At 51.0% G+C, this 15,776-nt stretch overlaps 1 protein-coding gene across 8 annotated transcripts in view; it reads right to left on the bottom strand.

Annotated features, from left to right (window-relative positions):
- ZNF532 (zinc finger protein 532) overlaps positions 1 to 13,158 on the bottom strand; it is a 97,343-nt gene extending 84,185 nt beyond the window's left edge. The window contains exons 1-3 of one of the 8 annotated variants that reach the window (XM_045850397.1): positions 12,744 to 13,158; positions 11,075 to 11,156; positions 10,871 to 10,980 (exon numbers count right to left, since the gene is read on the bottom strand). The gene's annotated coding sequence lies outside the window, so the exon portion shown is untranslated. Of the gene's footprint in view, positions 1 to 6,596; positions 6,819 to 7,549; positions 7,574 to 10,870; positions 10,981 to 11,074; positions 11,157 to 11,487; positions 11,783 to 11,944; positions 12,098 to 12,743 lie in introns of those variants that run through there. The other 7 variants (XM_045850399.1, XM_045850400.1, XM_045850398.1 and 4 more) reach the window with 7 other exon arrangements.
- Positions 13,159 to 15,776: the final 2,618 nt, after the last annotated feature.

Below are 15,776 nucleotides of genomic sequence, written 5' to 3'. Positions count from 1 at the left end.
ATTTCTAAAGGGGCTCTGCCCTCACGTGGATGCCGTGAAAATGAGTCCAAAGCCTGGTTTGGCTGGTTCAGTGAGCACTGTCGAAAGGAAGCCGTTTGTGGTGTGAGATGCACACACACAGAAGCCGGCGCACACGCATCTGGTAAAGGAAGAAAAACCAGGAAAGGAAACGAGGGGTCTCTCCACGTTCACCTATTTTCTGTCGCCACAGCCACATCGATGGCACAGTCCAAGCAAGAAATGCCTCCCAATCGTGACAACAGAGGGAATGTTGGTGGACCCAGAAGCAGAGGCTTTGAACCTCCAAGACACCCGAGCCTGCGGCCGACCAGCTGTAGAAACGATACCTGTAAACCACAGTGCACGGCACTGCTTGAAAGCGCGGGCTTCGGAGTAAGACACACCAGACTGAGTCCTGGCTCTTCCCTTAAAAGGTTGCATGGTTCCAAGCTCCTTCACTTCTTCAAGCTGGATTTTTCCAGCATAAAATGGAAATCAGATCTACCTCACGGAGTTATCGTGAGCAATAAACAAAACGATCCATCCCTGGCTGGTGTGGCTCAGTAGACTGAGTGCCAACCTGCGAACCGAAGGGTCGCCGGTTCAATTCCCAGTCAGGGCACATGCCTGGGTTGTGCGCACAGTCCCCAGTAGGGGGCGCACAAAGGGCAACCACACACTGACGTTTCTGTCCCTCTTTCTCCCTTCCCCTCCCTCTAGAAATAAATAAATATTAAAAGAAAATAAAACAATCCAGATAGCTGCTTACCACAGGACCTGGAATACAGTTAAGTACTTATTATTTGGAGTTATGATATCATCAACACAAGGTCAGCAATAGGGTTCTAACACAGAGAGAGCCCTACAAGAAACCAAGCCACAACTCTGCTCCTAAATTGGTGATGATAAGACAGATGCCATCAGAATTCCCAACAACCACTGGGGCATGACGACAAGTTTCCTTCCCCGAAGTGCCTGTTGTAGAAAGGCAGCCCGGCCAGGTCTTCTAAGATGCAGAACAAATGTGTCCCATCCTCTACCACCTGAAATTAGAGCATCCTGTAACCAAAGAACTTACAGCTAAATTTGAAACGCCAACAGAGGTCAACAATATCCTAATGCTCGAGATTAGAGGAACAGAAAGTTTTTTTTAATTCTATGAGTCATCTACATCAAAACCACTCAAGTGTAATTATTATTACTCAACTGCCGAGCTATGTGTTTAATCTTTCCCAAAATTAACATTGGCCACGTAAACCAGACTTGCATTTTGCCAGCAGGATACGTACCTGCGGGGGGCCTCGAACATACATACACACAGGCACACACAGACATATACACAACACTCACCCCTCCCTACGAGAGGCCTCAAATACACATCTGTGTATGGGCGAGACCCTAAACATTATGCATGAACTACCCCTCTCACCATCTGGCCAAATTTCCTAGCCCCAGTGTCTCAGTCCAATGCATTCCTCAGTCCATCAGCACTTACTACGCATTTATAAAACAAAAATCGAAAGCTCAACATTGTTCTCATGATTTTGAGTAAAAAAAGATTCCATTCCTACACTCACGAGAGCTCAGTTCCTTTGGCTACGACGCTGAAGAACGGTTAAGAGGTACAGACTTCAGGGTCTGGAAGACCAGGTGTGAACGCCCACCCCCACGCTGACTGGCAACCTGCCTTGGCATATCTGTTCACCTCTCAAAGACTCAAGTTCCTCAGGCACAGAAGGGGTCCGGAGCACCCACTCGTCAGGGCTGCTGTGAGACCCCACTGCTCAGAGATCAAAAGTGGCTCCGAGCCGTTTCCTCTGCTGCAGTCGCCCAGGGCGGCCGCGCCACCCTTCAGCTCATCTTCCCCGACACTTGTGTTTCATCATTTCCCAGCTCCAAATCCCTGTCCTCGCCAGAAAGCTGTGCTCAGCGTCCTCTGTACAGTTTCTCCTCGTGCCAAGAGTCTTAACTTCCCCATCGTTCCCTCCTTCCACCGTCCATCCCTCTTCTTTTCAACAGTTCTACCCCAAATTTACCTTTATCAAAATTTCTTAGATTCAACCTTAATCTTTTTTTGGATTCTTCCCCCACCTCTACCCTTGGAATCCAAGCGAGCATCTCAGAAAACAGTATAAAAACGAAGGACACGAATTCAATTCACTAAGGGGTAAGCTATTTTCTGGGCATAACGAATTAAGGCACAGCCGCAGGCCCCACCCCCAAACGGCGTGGTCATGTAGAGACGCTGCACTCCCGGCCGCGAGGGGAACAGAGGGAAGATAAGACAAACCGAGGAAATCCATCTCTCCCACGGGGCAACGATGCCATTCTCGCGTAGGAACAGGAGCACGTTCCACACAAGCGCGGCCCCCTCTTTCACTGCCTCCAGCTTGTTCAACTTCGCTCATGAACACGTACAAATCATTTCTCATCGCCTTCACTCACTCCCTCGACGGCTCTGAGGATGCTGAACGAAGGCGGCTACCAGACTTCGCTCAGACCGAGACGCCCTCCAGAAAGCATCCCATTGCAAAAGACGGGATACCTTGACACTGGAGATGGCTAAGAGCATTTGCCTGCATGACCCCTACTCTACAGACCCCCCAGGGAGTGTCTCACAAGCCCAGTGAGAACTGTCACTCGTGCGGGGTTAGGAGCTACCCTGCCATCCAAAGCCACAGCTGATTAGACCAGGACCAATGAGCTTTTCGGTCCTGAGAACCAGAAGGGGGACTGAGGCACACAGGTGATGTCTCCTCGTGCTTTCAATGAGGACATGGATACCATCAGTAACGTGGTGATTCCTGGGCACTGGACACGCCAGGGGGACACTCTGTAAAGTATGTGAGTGTCTGGCCACTCTGCTGTACATCCAACACTAACACAAAATAACACGGTGCAAACTGTAATTTTTAAAATTTTTTTCAAACATGTAAATTTTAATTCGTACAATAAATAAACAAACAAACAAATAAATAAATAAATAAATAAAGGCGGGAATGGAAATAGAAGGGCTGTGGGACAGCTATTCTCACGGGAGAGGGACCCCAGCTCTACCAAGGGACAGGCACCGAGACAATGCAGGGCACACTGGGTGACCTGTGAAGGACACAGTTCCTACTTTCCAGTCGCCGTGGCATTCCAACAGGTAGTCGGTACCAGTATCTCCTAATGACCTATTTTACGTTCTGTCTGTCGTATAAGCCTTCGAAATCCGGCATGCGCTGTGCGCTCACAACTCATCTCAGTTGGGACCAGCCATGCTGCACGTGCCCAAACCAAACGGCCCTGGGTGGCTGGCGCCCACCATGGACGGAGCAGTTCTAGACACGAAGTAATCCCTCGGGTGCCTTCTCCAGGCAATCTTCCATCACTAGCGGGTCCCAGGGAGCAAGACGGGAATACCCAGGCACCGTGGAGCAAACATGGGGAGAAAGTGCCAGGGGAAGGGTTGGATCCAAGGGGGTAGCCAACCTGCCACACTTACATGATCCAGTTGTTTAAAAAAAAAACTCAGATCAATGTAAGTTACCTTACACCAACAGACAGGCAATGCAGACTACAGCCACTCACTGACTAGGCTGGATGTTCCTAGAAGCAAAGACCACCGAAGGAGATTATAACTGCAAAATTCATGCAAGACTTCCCACCTACAAATGAAGATACTGCCAAGTAGGAAGAAGCATGCTACCCTCCTGCCCACATTTCCCCCACTTCAGCCAGATGCAGGGCAGCCGGAATTGAAGACCTGCAGACCAGGCAGGAGACACTCACTGTATGTGTTTCTATGGCGCCCCACCCCCCCCAAAAAATAAACCTACTTTTAAATGAGATCAAAGGAAGGCCAAGAGAAACAACTCACTTCTAAACAGGGAAAAAAAATGCCCTTCTCTGAAAACGGGGCTGGAGAAGACAGAATAGCTGCGATTTTACAGGACGTATACCATGTACCTGGCACTCTGCTAAGCCCTTTTATATGCATTTGATCCTAATGAACCCTTCAAGGAAAGTATGGCTTAGAATTTAAGTAACTTGCTCAAGGTCACTGGCAGAACAGAGGTCAGTATCATTGAGGACGAGGCAAAGGCAACCGAAAACCTGTTGGCCTTACCCCCCGGGTTTAACTGCAACACTAGGCACAATCCACTCTCAAGCTACAAACCTCAAACCACCTCTCCCACACTCGCTATGTGAAATCAGCAAAAGTGTTAAGGACCGGCTTATCAAAGAGCATCTACCTGCATCAGGCTTAATTTGAATAACTCATAGTTTCAGCTTCTCATGATATAAAGATTGTAATATGAGCTGACTTACAGACCATCAAAACACACATGATAAATTTCGGAAGGCAGAGAGAAAGGAATGATCCAACAGCCTTAGACTGGGAGCCCAGAATGCTGAGTTCTAGTCCCACCCGGGATGACCCCTCCACCCCGGGATGACCTGCTATCCAACCCTGGATGACCCCTCCCCCTCCACCCCACCATGGGCTCACTGTAGAAATGAGAGGTGATCACTGTAAATGTTTGACTTTTCTAACCCAGTAAGTTTTTCAGCAATGTAATTCTTACCTAGAAAGAATTTGTTCCTCACAGAAGAAAACTATCAAAATCAATACCCATTATTAGACTCTGAGTCAGCCTTTGGGAAGCAGGGGTTTAAGGAAGGAAAAGGCTGAGTTGAGAAAACATTCAAGAACTACACCACCTTGATTTTATCTTCAAGCCTCCGAATCCTTCAAGATGCCTGGAATCTCTAATTATGTCAAGTTGTAATAATGTTTGACTAGAAACAAAACAATACAAAGCCTGCTTGGTAGAGCGAAAAAGGCCACTGAGTTTGCCTAAAAATAGCTCTTTCAGTCTTCAGGTTTAGATTAAGCAGAATCAGCTCGCACCCCTCATTCTTAAATAGAATGGAGACGATGCAAAGAACGAACCTGTGTTCGTTCATTGTCAGAACAAAAGGTTTTTCTCGCCACCACTTTTCAGAGTTGCTTTGATTTTCTCATCCTTTTCAAAGAATAAATAAATAAACCAAAAACACCTCTTTGTTCCTTCTCCCTTCCAATGTATATCCTCATCCTTGTCCCGGGACAAACGTCTGTCTTCTCAGCACGCTATTCCCCGCACCGGCTCTGGTGCAGGCACAGCTTGTCTCTGCGTGACGCTCACCAGGAAAACCCGCTCATCACAAGGGCCTTCCCGGGGCTCCGACGGCTCCGTTATACACTCTCACCCCGACCACCTACCGCTTCTCACCTGGACGTCACCGGCGTGCTTAGCTCTCCCCGGGCCCTCTCTCCACCCCTGCACCCCTGCACCCCCGCACCCCCTCCGCGGTCCCCCACGTCCACCAACTGCGTTCCCCCAAGGCTGAAGAGCCTGGCGGTAAGGGGCAGGATCCAAATTCTGCCTCTATGGCCATTTGTGAGCTGGCACACCCTGGCCAGGCCAGGATCTTTGCCTCAGTTTCCCCGCCAGCACCAAGGGGACAACAGGACGCAGCTCACCTCATGGTCTCCATATAAACGACGGAACACCTGGGAAGGCCCCCCGGGCCGGGCGGCAGGCTCTGCAGACATCAGCCACTCCTTTCTGCCTTTCAGAGACGGGCCCTCCAGCTTCCCGAAGCGTGCGTCTCAAGTTCCTTGGCCACCCCTCTGCTTCACGTATGGTTTTTATCACATAAACCATTAATCTAGGAGACCCTAAACTCAACCCGTTTCCCACCTTTCCTCTGTCATCTCTGGCCTATGCAAATCCCTCCCAATCTAGACCTCTCGCCCACACAGATCTGGGAGACAAAGGCCACGCCCACAGGCCACCCAACCACAGCTGAAACTCACTGCATCCAGCCCCTCCACCACCTCCACCCTCCCAATCTCTTCAGCCTTCTGAATTCCTGATCTCAGCCACGAAACCACACCAGCAGGTCACCTCCGAGAGCCCCGAGCCACCCTTTCTTGTCGTCCCCTGTCCCTAATCAGGCACCACCGCCCGCACGCCTGCCCCCAAAGCAGTCACCGCATCCCCACTGCCCGCACCTTGGACCAGGCCTTGGTCTGCCCTCCCGGATCTGCCCTCCCTTGTCCCATCGTTGGAGCTCCCTGCCTCCAGCCTGAACCACTCCCACTTCATCCTCCCAGGGACAAACCCACAACCTTCGTGATTAGAAGTCAGTCTCTCTTTTTTAAATTGATTTTACAGAGAAAGAGGAAGGGAGAGAGCAAGGCAGAGATGGGCTTGTTCCACTTATTGATGCAGCCATTGCTTGCTTCTTATCTGTGCCCTGACCGGGGATCAAACTTGCAACCTTGGTGTATTGGGACGACGCTCTAACCTACTGAGCTCCCCAGCCCGGGCTAGAAGTTAAGTCTTTCTGCCGAGGCAGCCTAGACAAGGAAGTCCACACACAGATGGACTGTACAGACGTGACCTTCAGACGTCTGGCCCTTGACCGTCTCCTAAGCTTCCTCTATTTGCCCACACCGCACCCTCCCAAACCGCCGGCCACACCAACTCCCTCGGTGCCCTCCACACGCTGCTCCACGAGACCCTCCCCCCCACCCCACCCCCGAGTCTTGCCTGCCTTACCTGTCCCTCACTGATCGTTCCCAGTTCAGCTGGGAAGCCAACTCTTCAAGGGCTCCTCTCTGGACACATGGCATTGGGTGGCCCATTTGCATGCCTGTCACAGCACCTGGGAGGCCACTTCCCACTCACTTTCCTCTGGATCCCTCTCCCTCCAGTGCTCCCAGTGCCTAACACTCCATAAGCATCTGTTAAGTAGGTGAAATCACCCCCAATTAAACATCGCTCCCCACTTTTTTTTTCTGGGCTCCCCCCTCTACATCACCCCAACTTTGGTCTGCTTGTTCTTCCTACGAGTTCTCCCCGGTCTTTAACACTATTTTGCACACACACACACACAAATCTGCCTCCAAAATCTACCCGCTTCATTGCTTTGATATTGCACAACTATTTTCACTTCCTTAAAAGGCATAAAAGCTGAATAATAACTTCAAATATTAAAACACAACCAATATTTTGGCAGGCAGGAAGTCGGACAAATTGTAATTAAGTTGTTTGTACGACTAAGATTTCAGCAGAGATCTTTGGTACCACTTTCCACAATTCTGGTTCTATCATCATCTGGCGTCTCACTGAACCTGAAGGCAAATGTAAAAATCCTACTGCCAAACGTTTCTGGGGAGATTCAAAATAATTGCTGTAGGAAATAAAGGAGATTTTACCACTTGCCGTTTTTTGTTTCCACTTTTGGCTAATTCCGATTAGTTCTGGGTTATAAAGCATGTCATCCTGTTAGTGAGTGGTCTATTATCACGAACATCTCTCATTTGTCTTCAGATAATGTTCGCTACAATCTCCTCCTCGGAACGCCTTAACCCAGCTGACAAGGCCAGGTCTTGTTTTGTGAGCTGTGAGAGCTGAACGTATTTTCATCCAAACGTCTCATCCTTACATTCTCGCCATGCGACCCAGCCACCTCACGCCAAAGCCTTTACCCACAAGATACCAAAACTTACGTTCAAACAAAGCCCCGTGGGCAAAGGTTTCAGCAGCTTTCTTCACAGTCACCCAACACTGGAGATGACCCTGATGTCCTTGAGTCGGGGAGCGGGCAGAAAACCGAGGTCCACCCCCAGAGAGGTCCACAACTTGACCATCAAGAAGAGCCAAACATGGATACACACAGTAAGACGGATGAACCTCAGAGGCGCTTTGCCAAGCGAAAGAAGCCATGGGTACGCCCTTCTGGAACAGACACAGATGCAGGGACAGGACCAATCAGGGGCAGCCAGGGGGCTGGGGTGGGGGGCAGAGTCCAACTGCAAAGGGACAGCAGCAGGAGGACAATTCTGGGGGCAGTGGAACGGTTCCTTATTATGGACAGTGGTGGCAGATACACAGGGCTATCCACTCATCACACCCAGAAAACTGTCCACCACTGAGTCAATTTACCGTGTGGAAATTTAGAAATTGAAACAATGAATGAGTCAACCATGACTTGTTGAAAGATCATTCCCTAAATGTAATGGACACAAAAGGGTGGCTGCTGTCAGTGTCTTGTTGCTCCTGCACTGCACTGATGAGGAGGAGACACACTGGGGGCGCGAGGAGGGAGCAATCCCAGGTCTTTCCCGGATCCTTTCAGTTTCTCACGTGTTGACCACCTTGGTGACCCTCCCCCGTCCAGGTAACCTCTGCTGCAGCTGCGCGCGGCCAGATGGAGTCCTACCAAGGGCGTGCGGAGGCTTACTCAACACCAGCAGAAGACGGGCGACACCCCGCAGGAATGCTCCAGAAAGCATTTCAAGCAGGAGAAAATCCAGGGGCTGGGCAACTAGAAACCCTAAAATTCTAACCCACCCTGGTCAAAGGTGTGAGCAGAAAATTCCCTTGACTTGTTGGCTGCCTCCTTCCTAGACCCTCCTTTAAAAAAGGGTGGAGGGAGGCAGGGAATCTCTTTGTGAGGAAAGAGGAGGAAAGAGGGGAAAAAAGGAGATGGAGAGGCCTCTGAACCAGGACGCTGGAGCTCTAAAAGCCCTGGATCCCCTGTTCTTTCTCGTGGAAAAAATCAATCTCAGTAGGCAAATGACAAAAACAAGCAAAGGTGACACTTTCTTTCCAGTGCACCCTCTTCAGCCAAACCCACACATTCCTGCTCCAGAGGGAATGGTCGCCTTGGGGACTGCCGCAGGCAATGGCGACCAGGCGCTGGGCGCTGGGCTCCGGGCTCCAGGTGTGGCTGCCTCCTCCAAGGGGACGGGGGTCGGCCACACACAGGCCCCGGCCCCAAGTGTGGGTGCCACCCGGTTTGCTCCCTCCCGGGCGCCTCCAGGAAAGAGAATGCTAATGCTGTTGCTGCCCTCCGCACTCACATTCACATTCCCAAGCTCAGAAAACTCTGATCCTCTCCCCCGGGGCCCTGGGCTGCCATTGTCAGACCTCAGCGGGAGGCCGCCACCTGAGCCAGCCCTCAATCCAAGATGAGCTCCCCATGGCCGCCGCGGAGAGCCAGCTCTCCAGCCTCACACTGCATCTGCAGCTGGAAAGACCGGCCTAAATGCAAAACAAATGCTATTTTCCAGGAGCCTTCTGCTGGAGGGGGAGGAACAAAGCTCAAAACCACAGAGAGAGTAAACCAGAACGTTCTGTGACATGCAACGCTTTACAAAAAGAGCTTTTAAACATGTTACATCAAGAAAGAGTCCCTGCCAAGGGTTAGCTGTCAAAGTTAAATACAAGCCACTGGCTTTCTAAAGATGGGAGTGAAGGACTCAATTATAAAACAGCTTATTGTATCAAGCTAATGAAGGTTTATCATATTAGCCATCTGAGTTTTCGTTGGCACCGAAAAAGCCGGAGCAGCATATCATGCAACGTGGACCAGGACCTGCTTTGCAAGCAGATTCCTGCCCACACTCAGGCACAGCACCCCTGGCCGTCCAAACCGTCGTAGAACTGAAAAACCAACTGCGGCAGGGACTTGTAAAGAATTCCGTCCCCGCATGTAAGCTATGAACTGGTATACCAGCCCAAGATCACATTTACCTCTCTGTTAAATGCTACACAAAGTACTCTGAGCTAACCATGTACACTCCAGCCTCCCTCTGCCAGCTTTCCCACACACTGGACGCTCTGCAATCATATGCAACATTCCTGAACAATAAAAACCCTTGCCTACTTGTCACCCTCCAGGGCAGATACTGCGCCCACCGAATGCCTGCACACAACCAATTCTAAGATCCTGGGCATTTCTGAAAAGGCTCTGTCCTGCTGACCGCGAAGGGGAAACAAAATACCCTCTTCAAAGTAGGGGAGAAATTTATTTTCAGTCCCGTCTTGTATGGGCTCCCCTTGACTGTCCTTTTTACCAAGCCAGAAGACAGACCCAGCTCTGCTGATGACATCATATTGGATGGGATTCTGGAGCTGCTGGTTTCCTGTTTGGGGAAGTGGAAGTTCTTTTCACAAGGAACCCCAAGGCACAATGTTTAGTGTTCCCCTGTAAGCTCTCACTGCCTTTGTTCTTCCCTTGGCTATACTCATTACTGCTTCCTTCTCCCTTCTCCAAAACCTCTGCTTCTGGGGGGGTGCGTGAGAAAAGCCAGCTCAAACCGAACCGCAGTCTCGCACGGCATCAGACATTTTCTGCCATCCAGGGCTGTAAGGCTTTGAGTGAACAGGCATCTTCACAGATGAAGCCAGATTTCCCCGCTCTCCTCCGGGTGTTGCATTAGGATTCCACGTTAAAATGTATGCCACAAATAACCCAATGGCACACTCACCGTCAGCAGCCCCCCAAATCAATAAAAGCCATTCCACCACTGGACTCGGAGTGAGAAACCTGTCAGGCTAGCACAGAGAGCCCAGGAAAAGGAAGGGGGTGACTGAACAAAGGACGAATCTACCTGCAGCCCCCTCAACCCCCCAAAAGGTGGCAAGGCTGCCCTGATTTGGCAAAGTCCTGGCTTTTTTTTTTCTTTTTTGTAATCGTTGAGGAAAATGCTCCCTGTGCATTGCTTTTAGTCTTATGCAAAACAATGCATTCTCCACCAGGCCCTGGCGCCTACCATCCTCTCAATTCGCTCCTTTCCAGGCCTGACTCTCCCCAGTGACCAGACACACACGATTTCATGAGGTCATTCTGATTTCACCTGGACAGAAACACCGTCATCAAGTCGCCCTAATCCCATCAAACGTGGGTAACATTAAGAGAGTCTTTCTTCTCTTCTCCACTCCAAACCCAGTATTATCTCCAGGGTACCAATCCACTGTCAGTTTGTGTCTGAGTGGATCTTCAAATAAATACTTAAATTCATGCTCAAAATATCGTATCTCACCTTGTGAACCTTGACCTTTGGGAAAGACTTTGGACCAGTGCTCAGTTACTGTCACACAGTTGCATTCTCTGCAAACATGAAAGGGTTAAAAGCAGCCCCAGTCAACAGGCCTACAAGGGAAAAAAAAAAAAAAAAGACAGCATGTATGCCTTAACAGCATCACTGGAAAGCATTCCTGCTCATTTCCTAGAACAATACTGTTACCTTTTGGCCTTCATAATAGTCAGAAGTATCCCCAACACCCTTTAGTAGCTTCTAAAAGGAAAAGCACAACACAGAACATACCCTGCAAGAGAGAGAGAGAGAGAGAGAAAAAAAAGCATGCAAAGTAGCAATCTCCAGCAACAAACAAACTACCATTACAAATCCATCAGTTCATTTTGGTTTGGTTTTGTTAAAAGCAGAAAAGAGAGACAGAAACTGCATAAACCAGTGTCCCCACCCTAGCAAGTCACATTTTTTTTTCTTTAATAAGGGTCATAAATCTCAGCTCCCTGTCCATCCCTTAAGCAAAAGAAAAAGGCAGGAAAAGCCCAAGTAATCTCAGACCTTGCAAACCTGCACATTTTCCCCATCTTCTCTACACAGAGTCTTGTAGGACTCCATTAGCCACATACCAGTGCTGTGTGGTGTCTAGTGTGCATTCACATACTGTGTTGGGATGGCACCTTCCTGCAAGCTCCTCTGCTTTTGGCTGCCATGGAGGGAGGAAGCTGCTATCCCACTGTAGTAGCTCAGTGACTGCATTGTGTTCAGGAGCTGATCTGCCTCAAACCAGTTTCAGCCGGTTCTGGTCACCCTACATAAAAAAGCTATGGCAACCCTCGCTGAGTTGCCAACAAGTCCCTGAAAATCAGCAGCACAGGGGGATCTCGCTGGGGGTTGCCTTTCCCTTTTAGGTCTTCCTGAGGAGGGGAAGGTCATCGTGTGTCCCCCACCGCCACACAAGCACACAGTCTTGGAAATGCCCACCTCCCAAGCACCCCAGAGCCCCTCAGGGCCCATCCCCCCGCCCCTCCACCCGAAAGCCCACCGCAGACACTGGTGCCCCCTCCTTCTCCTTCCCCCACTTACCTCCCACAACCTGGCTCAGATCTTTGTGTACGTGTGTGTCAGTGTGTGTTCCCTGTGTTGGTGGCTGACAAAGAGCCCCCAAGAAAGCAATCTATGTGCCTGCTCACACTGGATGCGCCGGCTGCGGGAGCCGGCCGGCCTCGGCCTCCTGGCTGAGTGGTGCTGGCTTGTTGACCAGGCTCCTCTCTGCCTGTCACCCCCACCCCACCCAGCCCCCTCCTCCCGTCCCTCTCTCCCTCTCTCCCTCTCTCTGTCTCTCCCTCTCCCAGCCCTGTCACCACCACCAGCAACCCCCCCACCCCCAGTCTCCTCCTCCTCCAACCTTCTCTTCTTTCAAGCACCTGGGGGGAGAAGTCCAAATCCTTTCACCTCGGGGCAGAGGAGCAGAGATGCCTGGGGTGGGGGTGGGGGGCAAGCGAAGGGGCAGTGGGAAAGAGGGGCACAGAGGCCTTTAAAAATCCTCTATGCACAGCCCGCCCTGAGGGGGAGCAGGCAAGCTCCTGCGCTCACGTGGCCCCCCTCTCTGAACCTGTGGGGCCTAGCAGAACCCGCTTGTCCTCGGCCCCCCAAGGAAGCCGGCCGGGCGCGAGGGCTGGCTCTCCCCAAGGCCAGCACAGGACAGGCCACTGCAGTCAGGCGAAACGGCCTGGACCTCACACGCTCACCCCACGCCGCGGGGTGGCACGAAGGGCCGCGCCCACAGCTCGCCCCGGGGCCCCCGCGCGCCCCTTCCTCCACGGCCCTACGCCCCTCACTAGCCGGCTCCCTCCCGGCCCCCGCCCCCCAGGCGCACACCCACCCCCTTCCCGGGGTTGGCCTTCACAGCGGTCAAGCCCGGGCGTCTGGGCCGCAGCTCGGATGACCTCTGTTCAGCGCGGCGCCGCCGGCGGCTGCTGCTGAAGCTGCGGCGGCTGTCGTCGTAACGGCGGCGGCGGCTTCCATGTTACGGGCGTGTCATCTGCATTCCCGCTGCCGGGGTCTGTGTGTGCGTGTGTGGTGGAGCGGCCTCGCGCCGCAGCTGCCGCCGCCGCCGCCTCCCAGGCTCCCGGGCCGACCCGCCGCCGCCGCCGCGGCCTCGCGGTGCGCCCTCGCCGTGCGCCCGGCCCGGGCCCCGCGCCTCCCCGGGCGCCGCGCTCTAGGCCGCGCGGCGGTGACGGGCCGGCCCCGGAGCCCGGGGCCTACGGCTGGAGGTGCGTGCCCGGCGGCGGTGGCTCGGGCCGAGCGGCGAGCGAACAAAAGGGAGCGCGGGAGAGGGGGAGGGGGCGGCCGGTGGGGGGAGGGAGGCTTCGGGAGCCAGAGCGCGAAGCCCCGCGGCCGGCCGGTGCCGCGGCGCGGAGGGAAGACGAGCCCCGCAGACCTGCCAAGTCTCGCCCATCTGGGGCTGCTGGATTGCAGCTTCGCCCCGGAGAGCGGGGTGGTGGTGGTGGTGAGGGGATGGAGGGAGGGCTGCTTTTTTTTTTCAAACGACATTTCAGGCTCTCACCCAGTCCTCTCCATGGCCCCAAGCCGCAACTTACTCGAGTGGAAGGAAGCAAGGCCTCGCCAAAGATGGTTGAGAAAGACCGTGAGCCTCTACCCAGGATCTTGAAGCCAAGGTGGTGTTTTGTTATCCTCGTAATGGTGGCAAATAAGTAAGAAGAGAGCACGCTATCTGCAGATAAAGTCAATCTGAAATTCTCCCTGGAGGTGCAAGAAGGGGCTCTCTTCGGTTTAGTTAGTGGTCTGGAGCCCTCCTCGCCTTCCACTGAGCCACAAAAGAGTGGAAGACACCCCCCCAAGGTGGGCAGAAAGCCCTGGTGTAAAAGACACACATTTTGCTTGCAGAGAAAAAGCCTCTGGGGCCAAATTGAAACATGGCATGTTCTGTTCATGTGCTTGGGTTTTGGGGTTGCTATGCGGTGTTTTTTTTTTTAAATAGGGGAATGGTATTGAGTAAACAACATATAATAACCAGGTCTTTAAATTCGAGAGGGGAGGTGGTGTACAAAGGTAGCAAGCACATACTGAGCATACAGCAGGTGGTCCTAGCCTGCAGAATACAAAAGGATACATATACCCCGTAAAGCCCACAAAGATGTATCATCGTCAACACATCCGACAGAGACAATATATGACCACCACATCAGGTATGCTATTTATCCAGTCCTGCGTCCTGGCTCTGGCTCCTACCTGGTTCACGGGCCTGCGCTCAGTGGACAGGTCTTTTAAAGGGAGAGAGAACCCTCATATCACACTGATTGTGCGTCCCCTAGAAACAGCACAAAACCAAAGCATCTGAAAAATGTCACCTTAACCTCTTCAAAAGGCTCACCCCTGTTGCAGTGAAAACTCCCAGCATAGAAAGCGGTTCTGTGTTTTATTTTAAATTAGATTAATTGGTTACTATTTGCAAAGTGCTGAGAAGTTGGTTTTGTTGTTTTTTTAAATCTCAGTGTGCCTCTCCTTTGCATTAACTTGCACGGAGGAAGCCATTGTTCTCCGTTATGGGGACACGGTGTGATGTAAATTGAAGTACCATTTTTGCTTTTTAAGGCTTTTCATGTAAATGAGCCAAATGATTGCCGAACAGAAGAGCTGTTGGTCCCTCGTTTGACACAGCAACCTGCTTGGAGTGGCACGTAAATGGGGACACACGTTTCCACGTGCTTAGAAAGACCTATGTAATCTGCAAATTTTGCCAGCCACAGCCTCACGTTTATCAGTGTTACAAGATGATGAAGTAGAAACTCATCTTGTTTTAGCCTGAAAACAGTGCGGGTACTCTGTGGGTTGAGTTTCAGCTTTACCTGGGCTTGATTTCATTTGAAAGGAGGCCTTTTTTTCTTCTCCCCAAAGTGGGCCCTGATTAATATGCGTGTGAAAACATTGCATGCATTGAAAAGTATCCAAAGGCCTGCTTATCAGAAATCTTGATAACACTACACATACTACGATATATGGAATTTCATAATATGCATACCAGAGTCAATCTTAGGTTCCCTGGATTCGGAATCTTTGTTTACTGCAAACGCTCTCTTGCCCCTCCCCCATGCCCTTCTCTTAAGAGTTGAAAGCACAGCTCAGCAGCGTTTGAATGGTTAGCATTACACTAAAGTCTGGATTGCTTAGCATAAAGTGTCTTAGTGTAGAACTGCCTGGAGGCTCCATAATGCCAAATACTTTTTGAGCAGAGCTTGGTGCAAAGCCCAGTGTTTTGGTCAAACCTAGGCTGGAGGAAGTCAGCTTGAAAGCTCTATTCATCATCTGCAAAAAAGCAGCCACAGATAACAGGGCATCTACTTTTAAAAACCATTAACAACCCACAGTAAAAGATAATTTCTTGCCAGTTGTCTCAGTTCTCTAGATTTCTCCGGAGAAACCCCTCTGCCAGGTAGAGCAAGAGTTAAAAGCAGACCGTGCATCTTAGTCCATTGGAGGAAATCCTTCAATTTCACAGCAGAAAAAAAAATTTAGTGCAAGTGTTTTTTTTTAAAAATGCCACTACCCCACTTCCCCAAAAATCAGTGCAAACGTTCTTTCTGTTGTTCTGCATATGTAAAGTGATCTTGGGCACCACTCAGCTTTGGACAACAGCAGAAGTAGTAACTGGGCTAACTGCGAAATGGAATAAGCTATTATTGGCGTGCTGTAGATAAGAAGGGACGGAACAAAGAAATCATATTATTCTTACACCAAATAGAAACTAAAGGCATTCCAAACCCTTTCGGATTTGGTCCTTGCTGTTTTTATTGCTAGCTCTCTAAGTCTGGGGTTTTTTTTTTTTCCTCCAATCGGTATATTGCAAAATCCCAGCTTTTTTTTTTTTTTTTTAATCCTTTTGTGGTTTGAAGCC

The sequence above is a fragment of the Phyllostomus hastatus genome, unplaced genomic scaffold (assembly GCF_019186645.2).
Source record: "Phyllostomus hastatus isolate PE091 unplaced genomic scaffold, TTU_PhHast_1.1 phas_contig_80, whole genome shotgun sequence".
Taxonomy (NCBI): domain Eukaryota; kingdom Metazoa; phylum Chordata; class Mammalia; order Chiroptera; family Phyllostomidae; genus Phyllostomus; species Phyllostomus hastatus.
This window is presented reverse-complemented; position numbering and strand designations above follow the sequence as displayed.